General features: G+C 46.8%; 1 protein-coding gene across 1 annotated transcript in view; it reads left to right on the plus strand.

Annotated features, from left to right (window-relative positions):
* Pptc7 (PTC7 protein phosphatase homolog) overlaps positions 1 to 14,181 on the plus strand; it is a 40,660-nt gene that overhangs the window by 1,460 nt on the left and 25,019 nt on the right. The window lies entirely within an intron of this gene.

Consider the following 14,181-nt stretch of genomic DNA (forward strand, 5'->3'; position numbering starts at 1 on the left):
AGAGAGAGAGAGAGAGAGAGAGAGAGAGAGAGAGAGAGAGAGAGAGAGAGAGCGCGCGCTGTTGAAAGGCCTAAACAGTGCACGAGCTGTCAGAAACTTTACCTAGGGTATGCCCTTGGAGAGTTCGTGTATGCCACTAAAGGTCTTTCAGTCCAGGAAGCTCTTCCTTTGATATTGAAGGACAGACTGTCATTGGCTCCTAGGTTCAAATGTCACGTTTGGTTTCACTTCTCCAGTGACATTGAGTTTATGGTTACTTGAAAGCTTCATACGCTTAGACAAAATAAGGCATCGGAGCAAATAATAGTTTTTGTGACAGTAATTGTTTGCTGGGTTTTTTTTCTTTCTTTCTTTTTTGTGCGAACGGTGTCTTTGTAGCCCAGTTTCTGTTTAGTGCAGGCTGACCTTCAGCTCCTGCTTCCACCTCCCAAGTGCTAAGGATACAGGTGTGTGCCCCAGCTCCCAGCCCGTGACATTTTTCAAATCAGATAACCTTGTGAGTTCTGCTTTTGTCACATGGAGGGTTTGTAAGCATGATACCGAGGTGGGCTCTCATTTTCATTGACGCATAACCTCATCATCTATGTTGAGAAAAATCTTTTAGTATTTAGACAGCAATATTGGTACCAATCTTTCAGAGAGCCTCCCTAGGTTTGGAAGTATACAGATTCGCCGTGAAGTCTGTCTAGACGCAGGGTTATTTTTGAGAGGGTGCCGTTAGCTGCTTCTGCAAGTCACCCGGGCAGCCCTTCGCTTGGGGAACTTGGTGGGGTCTGTGCTGCCTTTGAAGTCACAGTGAGCTGTGGGTAGGCCAGCGTAGGCTGCTTCCTTGCCACCCATGCTTGAGGCCTTTGTTCAAGACCCAACACCACCAAAAAGGTGTCAGGAGCTGCAGTCGTACAGACAGGTTAAGCAATGATGAGCCAGGAAAGGTCGTTTCATAAAGCTGACTACAAGTTAGTTTTTTGGCTTGATTTTATTTTTGTGAGAAATCTGTGGTTTGATTGATTGGCAGTAATAGTACTTTCTAGACCTGAGGTCTGAGCATCTCACATTGAAAAATACCTGGAGTGAACCACTCTTAGGTTTTAAATTGCCTGCCGTTCTGAGTAGTGAGTCAGAATCTTGTACATCTACCCAGAGGTCTTGTTACTGGTCTGTGTTGAGACAGGTTCTTGCTATATTGCCCAGGATGGTCATGAACTCCTGGCCTCAAGAAACCCTCTTGTGTAGGCCTCCTGAGTCCTAGCAGGGCCATGTCTGCAGGTGAGCATGCCGTGCCCGGTCAGGTCTTTTCATTATTAGTTGTGTCCACTCTCTACTGTTAGCTACCAAGAAGCCATCTTGGGTAACAGATCAACTGAAGATGTAGGGTACTAATTTGTATAATTTTTACTGCAATATCTTGTTTTAATATTAACAAATAATGTTACTATCTTAGTATACCTAACTTATAAGTTACACTTTATAAATTATTATTATTACTATTATTTTTGAGACAGAGTTTTTTTGTGTAGCCTTGGCTGTCCTGAAACTCACTCTGTAGACCAGGCTGGCCTCGAACTCAGAAATTCGCTTGCCTCTGCCTCCCAGGTGCTGGGATTAAAGGCATGTGCAACCATTGCCTGGCTTACAAATTATTCTTTATCGTAGCTATATATGTATTTGAAAAAGTACCTAGAGGGTTCAGTACTCTCTGAGGCTCAGGCATTCACTAGGGGCCTTGAATGTATCCCTCAAGAAGAAAGGGGACTACTGTATCTGAATGTATTAAGTCTCTATGCTGAATTTTTTTTTTTTTTTTTTAGATTTATTTATTTGTTATATGTATGTACACTGTAGTTGTCTTCAGACACTCCAGAAGAGGGCATCAGATCTTGTTATGGATGGTTGTGAGCCACCATGTGGTTGCTGGGATTTGAACTCAGGACCTTCGGAAGAGCAGTCGGGTGCTCTTACCCACTGAGCCATCTCACCAGCCCTCTATGCTGAATTTTAACCCACTGCTATCTTGGCATTGTGGCATATTTACAAGGGTATGGGAGATACTGGTCAGACCCTTTCTAAAAAAGCACAAACATCAATCATCTCCTGCTCTGGCATTCTGGCAGAAACCATGCCTACTTTGAGGTTAAGCTTTGCAACTTAGTAGCTCTGTGATTTGTGGTCTTGGGTGGACTCTCTGAGTCTGCCATCCTTATCTGGACAAGATGAGGACAAGATGAAAGGAGTGGGCCGTCAGACTTAATGCGGACGCTTTGGCTAGACAGTCACGTTTTCCTGTCGTCCCTCGAACAGCATGGCCATGACTGCAGACACCTTGGTAGATCTCTTTGCTTTTGTATCTAGTATTGGGCGCTCAGTTCTTAAGATACTTTGGTTCACGGCCTAAAGGACCCTTGGCTGTGGAAGGGACCTCTTGGGAGAAGAGAGCAGGGTGGAGACTGCCCACTGCATGCCACTGAAGGCACGTGCTTGAGTGTCTGAGGGAGATCCCCAGCTCCTTCTCTTGGAGGAAGTGCCACAGAACAGCATAGAACACACACACGCGCGCACACACACACACACACACACACCCCGCTCTTATGTGACCAAGAAGAAGCCAGTCAGATTTGACAGAGACCTTGCAGACACACACCTGCAAGTGGGGGAGCGGGCATGGAAACCGTGAGGAACTGGTTCTCCAGGACGGTCCTGTTGTGGAAGCACCCTTCTGGAGAGCCATCCTGGGAGTCACCTGAAACAACTTTCTAAGTTGGCCTCATTCGGTCCTTGGCAGCCATGAGCCAGTTCACCAGGTGGTGCCTTCGACTCTATCGACACCATCCTATCACAGGCTGAACTGATACGAGTTGTAAGCTGAATCGCGTTAAGGGAAATCTATGTGAGTTCAAGGTTAGCTTGGTCTACAGAAAGAGGCCTTGTCTTGTCTCTGAGTTGAGACTCTCTCTTGCTGAGTATCCCTACAGCTTGGTCACTCACTGTGGGCTTCTCCTCAGCTGTTAGGAATGAAAGCTAGAGTATGAGAAATAAATTATTATTTTAATTTTTTAAAAATTGAAATTGACAGGTCATAGTGGCACATGTCTTTAATTCCTTCACTTGGCAGGCAGAGGCAGGCAGATCTCTAAGTTGGATGGACAGCCTCGTCTACCAGGACAGCCTGGGCTACACAGAGAAGCTGTACGTGGATGGATGGACGGATGGATGATAACATTGGGACTGAGTTGTCCTGTTAGTCATGATAAGAAGAGTACTTGATGCCTCACGCTGTTATTGTCCTCACTGGATTTCTTTTAGGAAAAATTGGCTGTGGAGGGTGTGGTGCGACCCAGCACCTCCCATCCCGTGGAAAGTTGGCAGGGGCTCCTTCTCCCCATCGGGCCAGCAGGAGTAAGCCCACAGGGAGCTGTTCCTTCCCTTTACTTAGCCCTGAGCTTTGTCACTTTGCATGCTGTGCCTTCCTAGGTACACAGAGCAGTGAGAGTCCCCACCACAACAGTGGCATCAAACGGCTGCTGAGAACTTAAGACTTCACAACCTTGAGGCTCATTTCCTCCATGTTTTGGTGATGAGTAGATAGACCTTCAGACGCTTGGGTAACTTGAAAGCACTGCTAGTTATTGGCAGACAGGGCTCTCTCTGTCATACTTGGAGGGCTGAAGGGAGGGAAAGAGTCAGAGAGAGTGAGCGAGAGAGCATATGAATGTGTTTATAATCGCTTTATTCTCTCTGACTCATAACTGAAAAGCAACAAAAAAACTCCCCTGCACGCTAAACACAGCTTACAGAAAACCATTTATTTGAAAATGGCAGGCATGGTCTGTGCAGTATAAATTCTGGCCTCTAAAGACAGAGCAGTGAAGCCGCTCTTAAAAAGGCAAGGGTTGTTTGTTTAAGCTTGGTTTAACTTGGAACCTAAACACGAAAATAAAACAGTTTTCCACACCAGCCTTTGGTTTTGAGTTTTTACTGGGCCAGGATTCTGAAGTGTTTCTGTGAGTCTTGCCAATCTTAAAAAAATATTCTCTGGTGGGGTGGTGGTGGTGGTGGTGGTGGTGTTAGTGGTGTTTTGTGTATGTGTGTGTTAAATTTAAAAACATTTACTTTATGTGTGTGGGTGTTTTGCCTGCTTGCATGTACCACATGTATGACTGACACCCTTGGTGGGTGCAGGTGGACATTGGGTTCCCTGGAACTGTAATTCTGAATGGTTGTGAACTGCCATGGGGATGCTGGGAGTCAAACCCAGGTCCTCTGTAAGGGCAGCTGATGCTCTTGGCTGCTGAAGCATTTTCTTTCTGGCCCTGGTTTTGTTTTTGAGACAGAGCCTCACTATGTGCAGCTATAGCTGACCTAGAACTCACTGTGAAGGCCAGGCTGCTCTCAAATTCACAAGAGATCCGCCTGTCTCTGCCTCCTGAGTGGTTGGATTAAAGTTGTGAGCTACCATGCCCGGCTTTTGAACCTTAACGTATGAAGTTCAGGTACATAGGTTAGGTCTAGTTTGATATTTCCAGTCTTGATAAACACTGCACTTTTGCATAAGTCATCACTTTAGATCTCACTGACACCCGAATTTCAAGAAGTCCTCTCTGGAATCTCAGGTCCTGTCCAGACATTGGTCTCACCTTGCAGTCAGCATTTTTTAAAAAGTCAAATCTGACCTTGAGTCTTTTGTTGTTTTACGCTGAGCTGCAGTGCTTGGAACATGGCTCACCTGGTAAAGGTGCTTGCCACCAAGCCTAATGACCTGAGCTTGAGCCCCAGGACCTGTGTGGCTAAAGGAGAAAGCTGACTCCCCCAAGCTGTCCTCTGACCTCTGTACTCTACATGTCAAAAATAACACATACATACATACAAATATACATACATACACACACACACACACATGCATACATACATACCAAAGCTGAGTTGCAAAGTCATATGACATGACATGGCACCTTTTAAAAATGTATACTTAGGCTGGGCATGGTGGCGCATGCCTTTAATCCCAGCACTCGGGAGGCAGAGGCAGGCGGATTTCTGAGTTCGAGGCCAGCCTGGTCTACAAAGTGAGTTCCAGAACAGCCAGGGCTACACAGAGAAACCCTGTCTTGAAAAACCAAAAACAAAAAAAAAAAAGTATACTTAGTAGTCACAGGTTGTACAGCCTTCCTGAGCCCAGAATCTGCCGCCCCTTCCCCTCAAACCCCAAGCCTGTCTGTCCACTTGCAATTGCTCCCCACTTGTGGGTGTTTCCCAACCTTGGTAGCAGCTTGCCAGTTCTCTGAGTTTGCCTGTTCTGGGCGTTGTGTATAAATGGAATCCGAGAATGTGTAGTCTTCCATGCTGTTTTCTTTTGCTTTACCTGTTTTCAAAATTGGGATCAGAAGGTGTCAGTGCTTCATCCTTTATCGTGGCTGCATAATATTCCATTTCAGGAGTATACTACATTCTGTTGATCTGCTCATCCGTTGGTATTAGTATGTATTTTCACAAATTTGATACTGTGAATAATGTTTGGCATATTTGTATATAAGCTTTTGTGTGAGCAGATGTTAAATATTATTTTGGAGTGTGTATGAGCATAAACTACATAGGCTGGCTTTGAACTCTGAGCACGTCTCCTCCTTGGCCTTTAAGTGCTGGAATTGCAGAAGCATGCCATATAACACTTGGTGATGACATGTAACTTTAATCTTTTCAGGTGTAAAACTGGGAGTGGAATTACTTGGACATATGATAAGTTGGTATAGTTTGAGTATATTTTTATATAAAGAATTGGTAGTGTATGCCTTTAATTCCCGCACTTGGGAGGCAGAGGCAGGCGGATTTCTGAGTTCCAGGCCAGCCTGGTCTACAGAGTGAGTTCTAGGACAGCCAGGGCTACACAGAGAAACCCTGTCTCTAAGGAAAAAAAAAAAAAAAAAAGGAAAAGAAAGAAAGAAAAAAAGAAAATTAACTTTTAAATTGCAGTAATTGAATATGTAAAGTTCTGAGATTAATAAATTCTTTAAATATGCCTGCTGTCACATAATCTATGTGTTTTCAAGAGAAAAACGTCACTAGGCTTAGTGTGATACAGGCCTCTAACCTCAGCACGTGAGACGCAGAGGCAGGCATATCTATCTTAGTCCGAGGCCAGCCTGGGCTGCATAGTGAGCTTTAGGACAGCCAGGGTTGTAGAGTGAGGCCCTATCTCAACAAAAGAAAGAAGGAAAAAAGGAAGAGTGAACTGCTGAGTGACAGGGTGGATGGAGAGGACGCCTGCTGTTTGCTGAACTCCACCTAGCCCTGCCCCACCCTGCTGTGTGGGCGGGTTAGACTTTGTAAGGTACTTAGGCGACACCTTTACTTTCACCCATCGCCTTCAGCTACTTTTCCTGGCCACCAGTTGTAATTTGGATACTTTGGGTTCAGCTTGACATTGTCCCGACTTTGAGCTTTTCCCTCAAGGCATTAATAATCTCTAGAGGGCTCTGGATGGATCTCGCTGTCAGCTTACCCGAGTGAGTAAGCCGTTGGATTTTATAGAAGCACGGTGCTTACACCTTTTAGATAGATAGCAAAGACTTGTTGAGTCCCTGGGGAAGGTAGGGTGCAGATGGGCTCCCGTTGGGGAGGGATTTGGGGTGCTGAGGAATCACTAAACCGGGCAGCTGATCTGAAAGGCTGTAGCAGTGTCCAGGTATACTTGGTGCTAACACCACACCGGGTCAGAATGTGACCTACAAGCACATCCTCTGGCAGATCAAATACTTGTCAATGTGAGACTACGTGCCAAGTTCCCTTATGTAGTTCCTGGGTCTTTCCTAAGCTGTGCCTAGGCCTTTGGACTCAAAGTTCTCAGGAAAACCGTTTGTAGTTTTTGAATCTTATTTCTACAGAAATTGGACTTTAGTCCTTGAAAATAATATGCCCAGTGAGCTTATCTTTCAGAATATGTGCTAACTTCCCATCCCTTTGAGAGAGAAGCAGTGAAGGACATCTAGAGCGCTGCTGCTGCTGCTGCTGCTAGGAACACTTATGAACGTGAGCTTCGTGTTCTTTCTGTTGCTAAAAAGTTCATAGAAATCAATCCTAAGGCCAGAGGGCATAGCACCGATAGCAGGCACTTCTTTGGTCCTCTGGGTTTTAACTGGCCTTTGCCTCAGCCCTGTCAGTTTACTTTTAGATCATTACAGTGGAAGAGGGGCTGAGTGCTTCCATAAGATGCCAAGTAGGGACTTCAGGGTAGATTGGAGGAGCAAACAGGTCCTTTGTGTAAGAGGGAAGACCTCCCTTTCTTTCCTCTAAGCCATGCTGCTTACCTGACTCCAGGAGCCAACGGCCACCCCTGAAAGTAGCACTGGAGAAGGCAGAGCAGTTCTGTTGCTCCAAACTCTGCTGCATCACCTGCTGTGTTTTGCCGTCTGTAAAGTAAACTAGTCGCTAGGTTTGGTGCAGCTAGTGTTGAAGTTAGACTCGAACCCAGGTCTCAGTTGCATTGTCTAGTGCTTTTAAATGTCCAGTGCTTTAGCTTTAAGCTTGTAAAATAACGTCTGTTCATAAAGAAAGAGTTGTGTGTAAAACACCGGTAGCACATACCTTGGCTGTAGTCAGCACTGCTCCCCCCTGGCCTTGCCACACTGTTGAGCATGTGCTAGCTTATACTCCACACTGCATGTCTTGGTGTAGATGTGTCTATACTGACAGAGTTCATCACATCTCCTGCATTATACATTAGAACTTACTGACTTGGACCTCTGCTTTTATTATTCAGGTTGTACTCAGTTTCCCCTAAAAAGTGACAGTGAGGTGACCTTTCTTTATTGGGAATAGCTCCTTAGGGTGGATTGAGGAGCTCTGCAGCAGGCCAGGAGTGCACAAGGCCCTGTTGCACATAGCACCCGAAAACTCTGCAGGACAGTCGCCTGCTTGGTGCTCGTCCAGGCACTGTGGTCAGATTCTGCAGTAAGCTTGCTTCATGTCAGCCTGGAGGGTGTCGGTGTCACACTTCATGTGCATGTACCTACTCGGCTGTCCACAACATATATCTGTTCTTGGTGTGAATCACAAAGACTGCTAAGTGCCGCAGCTCCGCCAGGGTTCGCAAAAGTGACTTCCTACAAATGCGTTGTGGCAAGTCCAGGAATGAACGGACTGTTGGTTTGTTTTTTTTGTTTTGTACAGACTGTTTTTATTGACCACTTGTTTTGACCTTTCAAGGCTACCATCACCTAGCACGTTTTTGTTTTCTGGCTTCTCAGAATTGGAGCTGCCGAAGGTTGGCTGCAGAGTAAGGCAGACAGAAAAGTACTTGTATTTTCTCTTCAGTGTTGGACAGCAGCTCCGGGTCAGGTCAGCCTTGAGCTGTTCCCTGAGAGCTGGACCTGAGCTTTGGCCACTAGTGGGTAATCGGTGTCCGAGTTTTCCTGTGAAATGAGATCTCATTGGGGATGTCCTCACAGGGTCCTGTGTCTTTCTTCACAGGGTACCGTGTGACTTCAAATTCAAAACTGTTTAGAAAAAGCTTTTCAACATTTTAGCTAAGTCACCAAAAAGTTTTTACTTTCTTGAGTCTCTGTTGACAATGTCTCTGAAAATATCTATGTGGCCCTGTGACAAGGCCAAGGGAATGGGGGCTGAAGATGGAGCCTTGGCCTCAAGACTAGTTTGTGCGGTAAATATAAAGCTGAGTAAGAAACAGATGGCTGGGCGGGCGGGCGCGTTCACCTCTCGCCTCCTCAGGGGTTTCTAAACTGAGCCCCTTATCCTGGTGGTGTGATTTGGAGCCCAGAGTCAGCCCCTCTCCCTGCCTCCTCTTTGAAGCCCCTCTTTAGAGGCAAGCAGCATTGTTAGTGCCTTGTGTCCTAAAGCATACTGTCACATATACAAGCAAGTAAGGGTGGCATGTACGGGGAAGGGGTATGCAGACATGGTAGTGAGGTAGCAGCAGGTGGGTGCTTGGATAAAACCGGAGCTGCTGAAAGAGCCGAGCCCCACAGGGCTGGATCCAGGGCAGCTGGAAGGAGCTGGCAGGCAGCGCAGACAGAATCATTAGAACTGTGACACAGAATAAATAGGAGGGAGGAAGGGGACGGAGCTGGGTCTGCACCCAGCAGGTTCTCAGGAGTTCTACACTGGAAGTGCAGGCTGAAGGGCTGCTTGTGATGCGCTGGGACCGGCAAGAGGAATGACCAGGTTTGGGAATGAAAGGTAGGGTTGCTTAGTGGCCTTTGGAGGTAGAATCTCTAGGCTTGTGGAGTGCTGCGTGCTGAGACCGCAACACCTATGAGAGTCACCTGTGCTGTGCAGACATTGAGGGCCAGGGCTCGAAGGGACATCTCAGCCTGTAGTAAGGGCTTGGGAACTGTTGGGCCAGGTGTTGGCCAGCAACTGGGAGAAGATGTTAGCAGCCATTGAGGTTATCACAATGACTGGAGAAAATGGTTAGCCCTTTGTGTATTGCCCATTGTCTAGCATTCCCATTTAAAGCAAGCCCTGCACAACAGGCAGCATGTGCCAAAGAGATGCTTGTTAAATGAAGTTGCTTCTGGGGAAAAGGCGTTTCGGGTCCTCAGAGTGCAGGTGCATCTTTCTGTTCCTTTGTATTTTTTTGCAGACAAATAAATGCTTCTTCCCTTAGTACTTGCAAATGTCACTGTTGAATATTTAATGAGCTATTGAATGACAGGCTTGGAGAGTTGACTGAAGAACCGAAATGATCCTCTCACTCATCTTTTATACATTATCTGTAAGTGGACATTGTTGTGACCACAGACCAGTGTCTGGAGAGCTGGCGGCTTATGAACGGGATTCGGAAAAGCTCCAAGCGCTCTCCTGCCTGCTGGCGACTGCACCAGCCAATGTACTGATTTAAAAAAAAAAAAAAAACAAACCTTTATTACTACTTTATGCACATGGCTATTTCCTGTGTGTATGCCTGTATCTGGTGCCCATGTAGGCCAGAAGAAGGTACTGGACCTTCTGGGGCTGGATTTACAGTCGTGGGCCACCACGTGGGTGCTGTGGGTCAGATCTGGCCCTCTGGGGGAAGACACCAGTGCTCTTAGCCACTTGGCCATCTCTTCCAGCCCTGTCTGTTCCTTTTAAATAAACCTTTCATTATGTCTGTGCTGTGGGCCCCATGCCTTGGCATGCTTCACAGTGCTGTGAGCTTCCTCCATCCCCACCCAGTTGATGTTTTGTGTGTGTGCACACGCGCGCATGCTTGAGACAAAATCTGACACATCCCAGGCTGATCTTGACTTCTCTATGAAGCCAAGAGTGACCTTGAACGCATGATCCTTCTGCCTTCTTACCCCCAAGTGCTGGGATTACTGGTGTGCACCATGACACACAGCAGCTGGCTTTTCTCCCAGCCAGCTGTGAGCAGCACACTGTGACCACACAGGCTTCTGTGCACCTGCACTGTGACAGGTGAGTGCAGTACACTGCTGTCCTCGGGGGACCATGGCACGAGCCTCTGACACGTAGGTGAGGATGCTGAGGCTGCTTCTGGACACTTGTCTCAGTCTGAGACTTAGCTGGAGTGGCCCCCAGAGCCTACCCTGGCCCAGTGTACTGACTGACGGTCACTTCTTTCCTGGAGGTGGTTTTTGCTGAGTCAGAAGACTGTGCAGGTGTCAGCTCTACCTAGGCTAATCGTGGGACAAAGCCCTTGATTGAGGCAAATAAGAGCCTAGTGTTGACTCTGGTGGCAGCAGGCCTGCCTTCCCTCCAGGGATCTCCTGAGCGTCCTGGCTCCTGTGCTGCACTGTTGGGACTGACTGACAGAGAGAGCTGCTTGGCCTGGTTTCAGGAGCGTTTACCTGGAGGCCAAGCTTCTCTGCGTGCGTGCGTCTCCTTCTCCCTGAGCCTTCCTGACTTGTACTTGATCCTGCTTGGTGAGGCTGGCAGGACCGTCTCAGCAGCCTTCCGACACACCCTTCCCACACTTGCCCATGCCTTCCTTCACATACACAGTCTGCTTAAACTTGGTTTTAGTTTTTGCTTTTTGAGTTTCCTTCAAAAAGGAACAGATAGGGTCTCATGTAGCCCAGGTTAGCCTTGAGCTCCTCCTATTTCCACTCACTCAGGACTAGAGCTACACCAGTGTGACCTCTAGTGCTGCCTCCTGCTTGTGTTTTTACTGTTTATATTATCTTATATTACCATACTGGGTTATGTCTGTTTTGTTGTATTATAGTAACTTGTCCTAAATCTCCTAATCCTCCGCCCAAGCACAGTAAGTGCTTCACTGTACGGTCTATGGGCAGGAACTCTTAGAGATCTAAATCCCTGTAGCTGTCTTTTGCAACAGTGCCTTGCATGTAGTAGATGTTGATAAATGTGCTGAATAACTTCAGTGTTGAATATAAGTGTAGGATATAGTTTTAACTAGATCTACATAGTTTTTGTTATAAAAATGTATTGATAATATTACTAAAAATCTTGAAAGTATAGGACACAAAGGATAAAAATAAATTAGTCAGGGCTGGAGAGACGGCTCAGCAAGTGAGGGTGCTTAGCTGCTAAGTTTGATTGCCTGAGATCTTTTTTTTTTTTTTTTTTTTTTGGTTTTTCGAGACAGGGTTTCTCTATGTAGTCTTGGCTGTCCTGGAACTCACTCTGTAGACCAGGCTGGCCTCAAACTCAGAAATCCACCTGACTCTGCCTTCCGAGTGCTGGGATTAAAGGCCTGCGCCACCACGCCTGGTGATTGCCTGAGTTCTATCCTCGGACTTCACACAGTGATGAGAGGAGAGACCTGAGTCCCACAGGTTGTCCTTTGACCTCCCTGGGAGCTGAGGCATTCTCCCACACACATGCACACAACACACACAGTGTCTTAATAAACTGACCTGGATCAGTTGAGATGGTGTCTTAATTAGTTTATTATTGCTGCGATAAACACCATGGCCAAAAACACTTGGGGAGGAAAGGGGAGATTCAGTTTATACTTCTTCACCATTCATCTCTGAAGGGAGTTGGGACAGGGACTCAAGCAGAGCAGGAGCCTGGAGGCAGGGCTTGGTGAAGAGGCTGGGGAGGGGCGCTGCTTTCTGCCTTGATCCCTGTACTTGCTCAGCCTGCTTTCTTACACCCCCAAGACCACCAGCCCAGGGATGGCCCCACCCACAATGGTGGTCTGTACCCCTCCCCCATCGGTCACTTAATTTTTAAAAAATGCCCTATGATTAGATCTTGTGGGGGACTTCTGTTTTCTTTATTTTTCCATTTTTTTTCCCCCCGAGACAGGGTTTCTCTGTGTAGTCCTGGCTGTCCTGTCACTCTGTAGACCAGGCTGGCCCCAAACTCAGAGATTGACCTGCTTTTGCCTCCTGAACACCACTGCCTGGCCCATGTTTGCCTTCTATGGAGGCATTTTCTTTTTTTCCTTGGTAAAGATTTATTTATTTGTTATGTATACAGTATTCTGTCTACATCCCCACAGGGCAGAAGAGGGCACCAGATCTGACTATAAATGGCTGTGAGCCACCATGTGGGTGCTGGGGATTGAACTCAGAACCTCTGGAAGAGCAGCCAGTGCTTATAACCTTTGAACCATCTCTCTAGCCCCTAGAGTCATTTTGTTAATTGATGTCCCCTCCTCTCAGATGGCTTTATTTTTCATCAAGTTGACATCAAACTATCCAGCACAGATGGCTCAGTGCTAAAGAGCACTCAACTGCTTTGGCAGAGGATCTGAGTTCTGTCCCCAGTACCCACAGCAGGTTCACAGCCGCCTATATCTCCATCTCTAGGGGATCCTACCCTTGTTTTGGCCTCAGAAAGCACCTGCTTACATATACATATAGAATACAGAGAAACATAGAGATAAATAAAATGAAGATTTTTTTTTTAAAAAAAAACAACATAAAAATGTTTTTGAAAAAGAAGAAATTACTCATTTCTTGGCCACCTTGAGGTGCCCACTTATGCAACAGCAGAGTTGGATATAGGCAGTGTTGGTGTTTAGGGCTCTCTGCACACGGCTAACTGTTGGTGGATGGTGTGTTTTTAAAAATTATTTTTATTTTATGCTCATTAATACTTTGCCTGCCTACCTGTCTACCTGCCTGCCTGTCTGTGTGAGGGTGTCAAATCTCCTGGAACAGGAGTTACAATTGTGACACAGCTGCTATGTGGGTGCTGGGAGTTGAACCCGGGTCCTCTGGGAGAGCAACCAGTGGTCTTTACTGTTGATCCACCTCTCCAGCCCAAAGTATGGGGCTTTGACTACAAGGCCTGCCTGGAGCTCTCAGCCTCTCTCAGGGGTTGCTGTTCTGGTCAGGCCCAGCTCTTTATTTTACAGAGGGGTGAAGAAAGCAGACAATACTGGGATCAAGTTAAACATACATTTTTTTGAGGTATTCTGTTTCCCACCTATTACATTGGAGAGGTGAGACAGAAGAATTGAATGATGATCAGGCTTTGGTGTAAAGGGCAGAGAGGATGGAAAGGTGCCCTCAGCTGTTAGAAATAGTAGGTTAACCCTTAGGGGTAGTGGTGTAGAAGAAAAAGAGAAGAAAAGCCCTTCTCTCATCCTGAGGGGTCAGTGCAGGCCAACAGATGCCATATAAGTACTCAATGGTCAGCTCTTCCAGACCCTCAGCTCTGTCCACTTAGTCCCAGCACTGGCCGTAGGCATGACCCAGGCAGGGTATCTCTCCTCCCGGGTGATGTTCTGTTGGCTGCTTCCTCCAGGCCAGAGAGCATAGCTCACAACACTCCACATTTGGGGAGGATTGTGTTGGAGGCCAGGAAGGATTGAAGTGGCTTCAGAGAGAGCCATCAGCTCTGTAGTGTCTGGAGGGAGTCTGGCTGGCCAGCGATTCATATTAAATCTGTAAGTTACCAGCCAGTTCCCCAAGCTGCAATTGGCAGTTGGACTAGAATAGATAATCCCACAGTAACAGTAAGTGTTTGCCTTGTTTTTTTCTTCAAAGACAGGGGCTTTATTATGTAACTCTGGCTATCCTGGAACTTACTGTATAGACCAGGCCTCCATTCAGGTCTGGCCTCACAGAGAGCCACCTATCTCTGCCTCCCAGGTGCTGAGGTTAAGGGTATGTACCACCACATCCAGTTGCCTGTTGTTGTTTTTAAGACTGTGTGAGCCGGGCGTGGTGGCGCACACCTTTAATCCCAGCACTCGGGAGGCAGAGGCAGGCGGATTTCTGAGTTCGAGGCCAGCCTGGTCTACAAAGT

The sequence above is a fragment of the Mus pahari genome, chromosome 23, assembly GCF_900095145.1.
Source record: "Mus pahari chromosome 23, PAHARI_EIJ_v1.1, whole genome shotgun sequence".
Lineage (NCBI taxonomy): Eukaryota > Metazoa > Chordata > Mammalia > Rodentia > Muridae > Mus > Mus pahari.